We start from the raw sequence: 11929 nt of genomic DNA on the forward strand, positions 1-11929 counted from the left end.
ATTGCCCTTTCTCACCCGCCTGGGCCCGCCACCTTGAACTACCGGGACACATGCTGTTCCTGCCTCCAGGCGTGCACTTCTTCCTGCAGCCGCCTCCCCTACTAACTCCTTCTTGAACTTGATAGCTCCATTGTCACTTTCGAGTCTTCCCTAAACCACCTCCTTCCCAAATAAAACTGTTTCATGTACTTTTCTTTCATTGGGCTTATCACGATTTCTAATTAAGTGTTTGGGTGGTTATTTGACAAATATCACCACCTCAGCCCCTGTACACTGTAAGCCCCATGAGGGTGGGCTCTTCGTCCTTCCTGCTGATCACTGTTTCCCAGGGCCTGGCACAAGTATGGTACTCAAGAAATGTCTGGAAAAGTGAGTGCCTTGTCCTTGCTGGAAAGAAAATGGGCAGTAGCACAGCATTATATAGTGTTTGCACCATACAAGGATAATATTACTGGAAAAAAAAAGCTTTTCTAAGAGACAGAGTCTTGCTCTGTTGCCCAGGCTGGAGTGCAGTGGTGCAATCATAGCTCACTGCCACCTCGAACTGGGCTCAAGTGATCCTCCCACCTCGACCTCCAAAGCGCTGGGATTACAGTCATGAGCCACCACACCCGGCCTTGAATTTTTTTAAAAATCCACTCTCATTAACCAGAATGAGCTAGCTCCAGTGTATCACCGCGTCCAGGGTTCTGCAGTGGGGTGGCTTGCTCCTCAATAGTTTCCCGCACTGCAGGCACTTAGTTTGTAGTTTCGTTTGTTCTGTTATAGCAATACCACTCTTCCATCCGCCATCCATTCTCCAAGGACTATTGAAATCCCTTGTAGGCTGATGTCAAAACTCTCATTCTCTTTATCCTTGGGGTTTAGGCCATAGGGGTGTGCCACGGTAGGTGTTCAGCGAAGATGACCCACCAGATGACTGCAGCCCCAGCCACCACCTGACTGCAACTTTATGAAAGACCCTAAGCAAGAGCCACCTAGCTAAGACCAATCAAACCACAAAAAATTGAGAGCTAAGAAATTTTTTATTAAAGCCCAAGTTTGGGCATATTTTGTTATACAATGGGTAATGAGCAAGAAAGGAGCAAAAGCATAATGTAAAGCTTGTGGTCAGTTCCACACGAATGCAGTTTTTGGTTAGTCCATTGCTAAACTTGATAATCCCTTGCCCACTTGGATGTTTGCAGTCAGAGTCTTTGCATGTAATAGAAGTGCTCAGCTTGCTGCAACACGTCATTGGCCATATTCAAGGGCTAAACTGCTGCATATCGACTATAAATCAAGATGCTCAAGTCTAAGACATTTCCCTTCAACATTTTTTAAAGGAAGGAAAGGAATCTTTGCTATAGTTTGATAGAAATTTTTGAGCAGTATGGTGTAACAAAAAACACAGGATTCTCCTTCAAATGGTTGTGCAAATGAAAAAACAGGGACTTAGGTGTCCATCACTAGGATGGAGCCTGCTTCCTGCCTCCTGTCCTCATTGTGGAAATGACCTTGGACAGATCCACCTCTCTAAGTTTCTGTTTCCTCAGTGGAAAAATGAGCACTAATATTAGCAGCCATATGATGGTTGGGGGTGAGGAGTTACTTTTAGATGGAGTCCATGAGTATGAGGCACCGAGGAAGCTTTTGCAGCTGCCTCTCTGCCCTCGCCTGTCTGGCTATCAGGGAAGAAAAACAAGGCACCCCTTTTTCCCCAGTGGAAGAGGATGGCAGCTGGCCTGGCTGTAGGAGGCAGCGGAGGCCAAAGCCAGGTCACCAGCCAAGGAGGCCTTGGAAGTTCCTATAGAGTCCTTTCCTGCATCCTCCAGCTTTTCTCCTTTTTCTTTTCTTTTTTCTTTTTTTGAGATGGAGTCTTGCTCTGTTGTCCAGACTGGAGTACAGTGGCACAATCTCGACTCACTGCAACCTCCACCTCCCGGGTTCAAGCTATTCTCCTGCCTCAGCCTCCCAAGTAGCTGGGACTACAGGTGCACGCCACCACACCCAGCTAATTTTTGTAATTTTACTAGAGACGGAGTTTTGCCATTTTGGCCAGGCTGGTCTCGAACTCCTGACCTCAAGTGATCCACCCATCTCGGCCTCCCAGAGTGCTGGGAATACAGGCATGAGCCACTGTGCCCGTCCTCTTTTCTCCTTTTTCTATTTTCCCCCAAAATGAAAAGAACTTCATTGTCTTTTTTTTTTTTTTTCCCGAGGCTGAGTCTCACTCTGTCATCCAGGCTTGAGTGCCGTGGCGCGATCTTGGATCACTGCAACCTCTGCCTCCTGGGTTCAAGCGGTTCTCCTGCCTCAGGTCCCCAGCAGCTGGGACTAAGAACTTCATTGTCTTTTGTAAGCATAATAATATTTACACATTGTAAGAAAAACTCAAATGAGAAAGAAGAAAAAATTAAAAAGATATTTGCCATTATCCCATGTGGAGAGGTAGCCACTCTTGGAATTTTCCAGTATGCCTTTTCCCTGTAACAATTTATTGCAGGCATGATTCCATGTTGATGAATTCAGGGCGACATCATCATGATATGAGCTGTGAATGAAAGACTGTAGTCTTGGGAACCAGCGCCTAGATCCAAATTCCTTCTCTCCTCACCAGATGTGTGACCTCAACAAGTTTCTTAACCTCTCTATACCTGTTTCCTCATCTACAAAATAGGAATAATAACAGCATCTATGTCATAGGGGAATCTTGATGACCACTTGAGTTATCTGGCACACAGTTGACTACCACTTTCTATTAACCGCAGCGATTATGAGCTATTATGATATGGATGAACCATTATTTTCTCTTAACTAATCCCTCATTCTGGGCACTTTTTACTATTAATACATAACCTGTCTTTCTACCTTTGCCCAAGTATTTCCTCACGTTAAATTTCTAGAGGTAAGCTTGTTTGGTCAAAGGATATGCCCTTTTAAAATTTTGTTCCCTGAAATTTTGTACCAATTTACAGTCTCACCAGGAAGGTGGAAGAGCATCCATGTCTCTTCATCTTCACCAACGCCAGGCACCATCCATTATTTTTAGCTTGTCCAAGTGAATAGTCAATGTTTTCTGGGCTTTTAAAATTACTTGTCCACGGGCCAGGTGTGGTGGCTCACACCTGTAATCCCAGCACTTTGGGAGGCCGAGGCAGGCAGATCACCTGGGGTCAGGAGTTCAAGACCAGCCTGGCTGACATGGGGAAACCCCATCTCTACTAAAAATACAAAAAAATTAGCCAGGCGTGGTGGCAGGCACCTGTAATCCCAGCTACTGAGGAGGCTGAGGCAGGAGAATCGTTTGAACCCAAGAGGCAGAGGTTGCAGTGAGCCAAGATCACACCATTGCACTCCAGCCTGGGCGACAAAAGTGAAACTCTTTCAGAGGTTCAAAATAAATAAATAAAATAAAAATAAAATAAAATTACTTGTCCAAATCAGGCTGCCTGTAGCTACCCTGGGCTGCCTTGCTAGCTGACTTTCACCTCCATTCATTTACTCAACAAATATCAATAAAGTACTTAACTCATGCCAGGCCTAGTGCTGAGGGTTGGGGCTACAGCTGGGAATGGCAAAGCACCCACCTCATACAGTGACCATAGTAGATGATCCACTGCATGCTAAGAGTTTAACAAAGTCCTGCTTTAGTATCCAATAAGCTATACTAGGTAGGTTAAATATTTATACTATATATGCTCTCTGGATATATAAGAAGGAGTTTTGGGCCGGGCACAGTGGCTCATGCCTGTAATCCCAGCAGTTTGGGAGGCCGAGGAGGGTGGATCACCTCAGGTCAGGAGTTTGAGACCAGCCTGACCAACATGGAGAAACCTCGTCTCTACTAAAAATACAAAATTAGCCGGTCGTGGTGGCACATGCCTGTAATCCCAGCTACTCAGGAGGCTGAGGCAGGAGAATTGCTTGAACCCAGGAGGCGGAGGTTGTGGTGAGCCGAGATCACGCCATTGCACTCCAGCCTGGGCAACAAGAGTGAAACTTGGTCTGAAAAAGAAAAAAAAAAAAAAACAGAAGGAGTTTTGTAGACCCGGCACAGTGGCTTACGCCTATAATCCTAGCACTTTGGGAGGCTGAGGCAGGCAGATCACCTGAGGTCAGGAGTTCAAGGCCACCCTGGCCAACATGGTGAAACCCTGTTTCTACTAAAAATACAAAAATTAGGCGGGCGTGGTGGTGCATGCCTATAATCTCAGCTACCCAGGAGGCCGAGGCAGGAGAATCACTGGAACCAGGGAGGTAGAGGCTGCAGTGAGCTAAGCCGAGATCCTGCCACTCTAGCCTGGGCAACAGAGCAAGACTCCGTCTAAAAATATATATATATATATATTAGCATTAGCATTACCATTTTAGCTGTACAACCTTAGAAGTCATTTCTCTCTGTCAGTTTCCTCATCTGTAAATGGGCTAATGCCACCGACTTCATGTCACTGTTGAGGTGGATGGAGTAGAATAACATATTTATGGTAATGTCAATAAACCAAAGCCACAGCAAGGTTGGCACAGCCCACACACAGGCCCCCATGGCAGCCTCCTCCTCCTGGTGGCAGCACCTAGCCAAGATCTGGGCTTTGAGCCCTTTGCCCACACCCTACTCTCAACAGCTTTCTCCTGGGCACTACTGGTGACACTGTGCTGGCTCACAGCGGCACCCCACCCACCAGGACTTTTTTTTCATTTCCATAATTGGAAAGTGCAGAATCAGGGGCTGATGATCCCCCGGTAAATTACCCCCCCAACTCAACTTTATGGGGTCTCTCCCTGCCAAAGACAGGCATCGCCAAGGCCTCTAGCCCGAATCATAACAAACACTCTCCAAACCTTGTATCTCTGGCTCGGCCTCTCTAAATCCCTCCCTTAAGCTGGAGGGAGGAGCACCCTAAGCCAAACTTCGGGCCCACTGATCTCCTCCCCTACCTACACTGCCCTGCCCCAGCTGGAGAGCCCCTATGCCACCATCCTGCAAGCAGTTTTTCCTTCCCCCTTCACTGGAAGCACCTCCTAGGGAGGCCTAAGGACTGGGGCCTGGTGGTGCTGAGGCCTGCCTTGGTGGCTTTGCTTCCTGGGGCCTCCAGGGGGTAAGGCTGGTGTACCTCCTTCTGGAGCATTCAAATCTTGCATTTGCTTGAAATCTTAGTAAATGGAAGGCTTTCCCCATTCACATTCTATCATAAGTATTTGTATTAGTCAGGACTTTTGCAATAAAACTCAGCTTGAACCAGCTAAATGTAAAGGGAAAGGGGCTAACTGAGGAAGGGTGAGGCTGACTTCCACAGCTAAAAAGCCCAGGGGACAGCTTCGTATGGCTAGATCCAGTGCTCCACTATCTCCAGGGTTTTGTCTTTCTTTGGTGATTTTATTCTCAGGCAAGCTCTACCCAGTAATGCCAACAGGGCCACCAGCACTTGGAGGCCCCTATGGCACTTCATTCTGTGAACTCAGTAAGAAAGAGGCCCTACCCCACCAGCGTCCTTTGCAATGTCCAGTGAAGGACTCTGATGTCATACGTACACACAGGCATCTCACACATACATGAAGACATCACTCACACTCAAATGTTCCCCATGTGGATGACACATACATTCACAAATCACACACACTCATACATCACACACACACCCAGCTGTCTCTCACACAGGTGTGACTCAATATTCACACATGGCTGGGCATGGTGGCTCATGCCTGTAATCCCAGCACTTTGGGAGACTGAGTCAGGCAGATCTCTTGAGCTCACGAGTTCAAGACTAGCCTGGGCAATGTGGTGAAACCACATCTCTACAAAAAATACAAAAAATTAGTCAGGCGTGGTGGCACATGCCTGTAGTTCCAGCTACTCATCTGCCCCTGATTCTGCACTTTCCAATTATGGAAATGAAAAACAAGTCCTGGCGGGTGAAGTGCTGCTGTGACTCAGCACAGTGTCACCAGTAGTGCCCAGGAGGATGGCTCGGGGAGGATGGCTTGAGCCTGAGAAGTGGAGCTTGCAGTGAGCTGAGATTGCACCACTGCACTCCAGCCTGGGGGGCAGAGCCAGACCTTGTCTCAAAATAAATAAATAAATAAATAAATAAATAAATAAATAAATAAATAAATAAATATCTCTCCCCCTTAGATGTTACAGACCTGCAAATGGCCACCCTCAGAGGCCTAACTCACCCAGATTTAGTTGATATGCCACTTTTTTAAGGAACATACCTACCTCTTACCTAACACATCGCTTCTTTTTTTGTTTTGTTTTGTTTTTTGAGACAGAGTCTCACTCTGTCACCCAGGCTGGAGTGTAGTGGTGTAATCTTAGCTCACCGGAACCTCTGCCTCCCAGGTTCAAGCTATTTCTCCTACCTCAGCCTCCCGAATAGTGGAGATTACAGGCATACGCCACCACGCCCAGCTAATTTTATATTTTTAGTAGAGACAGAGTTTCTCCATGTTGGTCAGGCTGGTCTCGAACTTCCGACCTCAGATGATCCGCCCGCTTCGGCCTCTCAAAATGCTGGGATTACAGGCGTGAGCCACCACACCCAGCATCACATTGCTTCTTACCTAGATGTAATTCTGTGACATATCACTCTAAGTCTGTGTGTAACAGATTGAAGCCCTCTCATTCTCCCAAAATAGTGTAGAGCCTTTGAAAGGATTAAATACATTCATTTTTTTTTTAACTGCCTATATCGAAAGACACAGATTGGGAGAAAATATTCACACTACATATATCTGAAGACAAAGGACATATATCCGATGACAAAGGACATATATCCAGATGATATAAGTAACTCATTTTTAATTTTTTTTTTTTTTTTTTGGAGATGGAGTCTCACTCTGTCACCCAGGCTGGAGTGCAGTGGTGTGATCATAGCTCACTGCAGCCCCAGCCTCCTGGACTCCAGTGATCCTGCTGCCTCAGCCTCCCAAGTAGTTGGGACTACAGACATGTGCCCCTGCACCTGGCTTAAAGTTTATTTTTTAAAATCTGCCGGCCTGAAGGACAGGTCTTCTGCCCTGCTTGCAGTCCCTGTGGACTGTCTTTTTTTTTTTTTTTTTTTTGTAGTATATCAATTTTACTTTGATTCTGATTCAGATAAATCATAAAACTCAAAAATATTTTAGGACAATTAGGGAAATTTAAACACATGCTTACTCGCTGATACTGAGAAATTATTATTGAATGATTTTAGGCATAATAATGGCATTTTGATTATGTTAAAAAAGAGTCCTCAGGCACACGTTCTCAGGACCTCCTGAGGGCTGTATCATGGAAGGGAAAAAAAAAAGAGTTCTTGTTCTATGGACATACATTCTAAAATACTTACAGATGGCATGATATGAGGTGTAGGATTTGTTTTATACAATCTGGGATAGAGAAATGGGAGGTGATATAGAGGAAGCAATCTTTTTTTTATTTATTTTATTTTTTTATTGATCATTCTTGGGTGTTTCTCGCAGAGGGGGATTTGGCAGGGTCACAGGACAATAGTGGAGGGAAGGTCAGCAGATAAACAAGTGAACAAAGTTCTCTGGTTTTCCTAGGCAGAGGACTCTGCGGCCTTCCGCAGTGTTTGTGTCCCTGGGTACTTGAGATTAGGGAGTGGTGATGACTCTTAATGAGCATGCTGCCTTCAAGCATCCGTTTAACAAAGCACATCTTGCACCGCCCTCAATCCATTCAACCCTGAGTGGATACAGCACATGTTTCAGAGAGCACAGGGTTGGGGGCAAGGTCACAGATCAACAGGATCCCAAGGCAGAAGAATTTTTCTTAGTACAGAACAAAATGAAAAGTCTCCCATGTCTACCTCTTTCCACACAGACACGGCAACCATCCGATTTCTCAATCCTCTCCCCACCTTTCCCCCCTTTCTATTCCACAAAACCGCCATTGTCATCATGGCCCGTTCTCAATGAGCTGTTGGGCACACCTCCCAGACGGGGTGGTGGCCGGGCAGAGGCGCCCCTCACCTCCCGGACGGGGCGGCTGGCCAGGCGGGGGGCTGACCCCCCCACCTCCCTCCCGGACGGGGCGGCTGGCTGGGCGGTGGGCTGACCCCCCCACCTCCCTCCCGGACGGGGCGGCTGGCCGGGCAGAGGGGCTCCTCACTTCCCAGTAGGGGCGGCGGGGCAGAGGCGCTCCTCACCTCCCGGACTGGGCGGCTGGCCGGGCGGGGGGCTAACCCCCCCACCTCCCTCCCGGACGGAGCGGCTGGCCGGGCGGGGGGCTGACCCCCCCACCTCCCTCCCGGATGGAGCGGCTGGCCGGGCAGAGGGGCTCCTCACTTCCCAGTAGGGGCGGCCGGGCAGAGGCGCCCCTCACCTCCCGGACGGGGCGGCTGGCCAGGCGGGGGGCTAACCCCCCCACCTCCCTCCCCGACGGGGTGGCTGGCCGGGCGGGGGGCTGACCCCCCCACCTCCCTCCCGGACGGGGCGGCTGGCCGGGCGGGGGGCTGACCCCCCCACCTCCCTCCCGGATGGAGCGGCTGGCCGGGCAGAGGGGCTCCTCACTTCCCAGTAGGGGCGGCTGGGCAGAGGTGCCCCTCACCTCCCGGACAGGGCGGCTGGCCTGGCGGGGGCTGACCCCCCCACCTCCCTCCCGGTCGAGGTGGCTGCCGGGCGGAGACGCTCCTCACTTCCCAGACGGGGTGGCTGCTGGGCGGAGGGGCTCCTCACTTCTCAGACGGGGCGGCTGCCGGACAGAGGGGCTCCTCACTTCTCAGACGGGGCGGTTGCCAGGCAGAGGGTCTCCTCACTTCTCAGACGGGGCGGCCGGGCAGAGACGCTCCTCACATCCCGGACGGGGCGGCAGGGCAGAAGTGCTCCCCACATCTCAGACGATGGGCGGCCGGGCACAGACGCTCCTCACTTCCCAGATGTGATGGCGGCCGGGAAGAGGCGCTCCTTACTTCCCAGATGGGATGGCAGCCGGGCAGAGACGCTCCTCACTTTCCAGACTGGGCAGCCAGGCAGAGGGGCTCCTCACATCCCAGACGATGGGCGGCCAGGCGGAGACGCTCCTCACTTCCCAGACGGGGTGGCGGCCGGGCAGAGGCTGCAATCTCGGCACTTTGGGAGACCAAGGCAGGCGGCTGGGAGGTGGTTGTAGCGAGCGGAGATCACGCCACTGCACTCCAGCCTGGGCGCCATTGAGCACTGAGTTAACGAGACTCCGTCTGCAATCCCGGCACCTCGGGAGGCGGAGGCTGGCAGGTCACTCGCGGCTAGGAGCTGGAGACCAGCCCGGCTGACACAGAGAAACCCCGTCTCCACCAAAAAAATACGAAAACCAGTCAGGCGTGGCGGCGCGCACCTGCAATCGCAGGCACTCGGCAGGCTGAGGCAGGAGAATCAGGCAGGGAGGTTGCAGCGAGCTGAGATGGCAGCAGTACCCTCCAGCTTCGGCTCGGCATCAGAGGGAGACCGTGGAAAGAGAGGGAGAGGGAGACCGTGGGAGAGGGAGAGGGAGAGGGAGAGGGACGGTCTGTCTTGACTTCCCTCCCTCTCCCTCTGGGCACCTGCCCTCAGTGCAGCTGCCCTCCAGCCCCTCCGCTACCTCTGCAGCTCTGCCTGTGCTGTTGTTCCCTTCTTTGCTTGCGGAAATCCTGTCTCCACTGAGGCCCAGCTCTGGGAAGCTTCCACCTCCCACAGGCTTTCCCGGTGTGTGATTTCACTCCTTTGCTGGCATTTAGAGGTAGAAGCTGAGAGGCCTGGGGAAACTAACTCAAACAGTTGGTGACAGCTGAGGAGAGTCTGGAAGGTGAGGGACTCAGAGCTGGGGACATGGATGGACAATGCTGTAACCGCCCTTGCAGCCCACCATCCAGGAGGAAGCCGAGGAGACAGGCCTGGGCCCAGGCTCCAGGGCTCAGAACAGTTAGATCAGATTCCTGTTGATTCTGCCTTTGAATCTAAGAGGGTGGCCCAGATCATATATCAGGAGATGGCTGCATATAACAGAAAACAAAATAACAATTACTTACAGGCCGGGTGCAGTGGCTCACACCTGTAATCCCAGCACTTTGGGAGGCTGAGGCAGGTGGATCACCTGAGTTCAGGAGTTCGAGACCAGCCTGGCCAGCCTGGCCAACATGGTGAAACCTCGTCTCTACCAAAAATACAAAAAATTAGCTAGGTGTGGTCATGGGCACCTGTAATCCCAGCTACTCGGGAGGCTGAGGCAGGAGAATTGCTTGAAGCCGGGAGGCGGAGGTTGCAGTGAGCTGAAATCGTACCACTGCACTCCAGCCTGGGCAACAAGAGCGAAACTCCGTCCTCAAAAATAAAAAAATAAAAATAAAATACAGGCCGGGCGCGGTGGCTCACACCTGTAATCCCAACTCTTTGGGAGGCCAAGGTGGGAGGATCACCTGAGGTCAGGAGTTCAAGACCAGCCTGGCCAACTTGGTGAAACCCATCTCTACTAAAAATACAAAAATTAGCTGGGCATGGTGGCGCACCTGTAGTCCCAGCTATTCGGGAGGCTGAGGCAGAAAAATCGCTTGAACCCAGGAGCTGGAGGTTGCAGTGAGCTGAGGTTGCCACTGCACTCCAGCCTGGTGACAGAGTGAGACTCTGTCACAAAGAAAAAAGAAAAGAAAAAAAAACAGCTGGCCGGGCGCGGTGGCTCACGCCTGTAATCCCAGCACTTTGGGAGGCCGAGGCGGGCGGATCATGAGGTCAGGAGATCGAGACCACGGTGAAACCCCGTCTCTACTAAAAATACAAAAAATTAGCCGGGTGCGGTGGCGGGTGCCTGTAGTCCCAGCTACTCGGGAGGCTGGGGCAGGAGAATGGCGGGAACCCAGGAGGTGGCGCTTGCAGTGAGCTGAGATGGCGCCACTGCACTCCAGCCTGGGCGACAGAGTGAGACTGCGTCTCAAAAAAAAAAAAAAAAAAAACAGCTGGAGTCCACTGCACACAGGCAATGACTCTCACACATGAAACTCATATTTAGATCTGTGCTATGTTTTTGGTTTTGTTTTTAAATATAATAATGTTTAAACAAATTTAACCAAGTTTTAAAAATAACAGGCACATATTACATGAAAGAAATCAAGGAAATGTCTCGGGAAGAAAAAAATCTTAGTGTTAAAATTCCTAAATGTCATTATAGTCATTATATATTGTTCAAAAATAGCAATATTCTGATTAGTTATATGTTTGTTTGAAAATAAAATAATTTGGTAAATTTCCCACATATTTAGTCTAGTACTTGGTCTTAATATAAAAAGCTGGATTTGCCAGCAGAAAATTGTAATTACTTTTTTATGAAGTAAACACACATTATATCACTATCATTGCATGGAAGAGAAAGTGAACAAAAAAAGATTAAGGAATAAAAAAAGAATATCACTATCATATAACTACATACATTAACAAAGAGACAAACATTTCCCACTAGAGATTAGGAGTTTAGCAGAAGTCTCTGAAAATACTAAAAACTGAAACAAAATTAATAATTGCTTTTTGTTTGTTTGTTTGCTTGTTTTTTAACTATGTAGCGAATTCTTCTGGTTAAGACTAAGCATCAAAAAAAGAGATCTTCCTGAGAGCAATTATTAAACAATTCCTCTTGACCCACACTTCCAAATTAAGTCTATAGTTCTGGAATATGAAATCATTTTCATTTTAAACATAGTTGATGGAAGGCAACTTTTAAACAGAAAACTGCCATTTAAAGTTGTCTCAAACTTAGTAGCTATATTTGTAACAAGCAACCACCCACAGCCAGTTGTAAATACAGTCAATCATCAGTGACCATTGGCCTCTCTCACCAACCAATATCAATGTGGGCCACTTGCTTTGGAAAGACAGCCAATTAAACACAAACTCACTCCAATCCACAAGCCTGGGAGTGTTAACCAACCCACAGCAGCCTCACTCAGATAGCCATGTTTCTCCAGATGATGTTAACCCTCTTATGCCGCTGAGAGTCTGCCAA

Source organism: Gorilla gorilla, chromosome 4 (assembly GCF_029281585.2).
Source record: "Gorilla gorilla gorilla isolate KB3781 chromosome 4, NHGRI_mGorGor1-v2.1_pri, whole genome shotgun sequence".
Taxonomy (NCBI): Eukaryota; Metazoa; Chordata; class Mammalia; order Primates; family Hominidae; genus Gorilla; species Gorilla gorilla.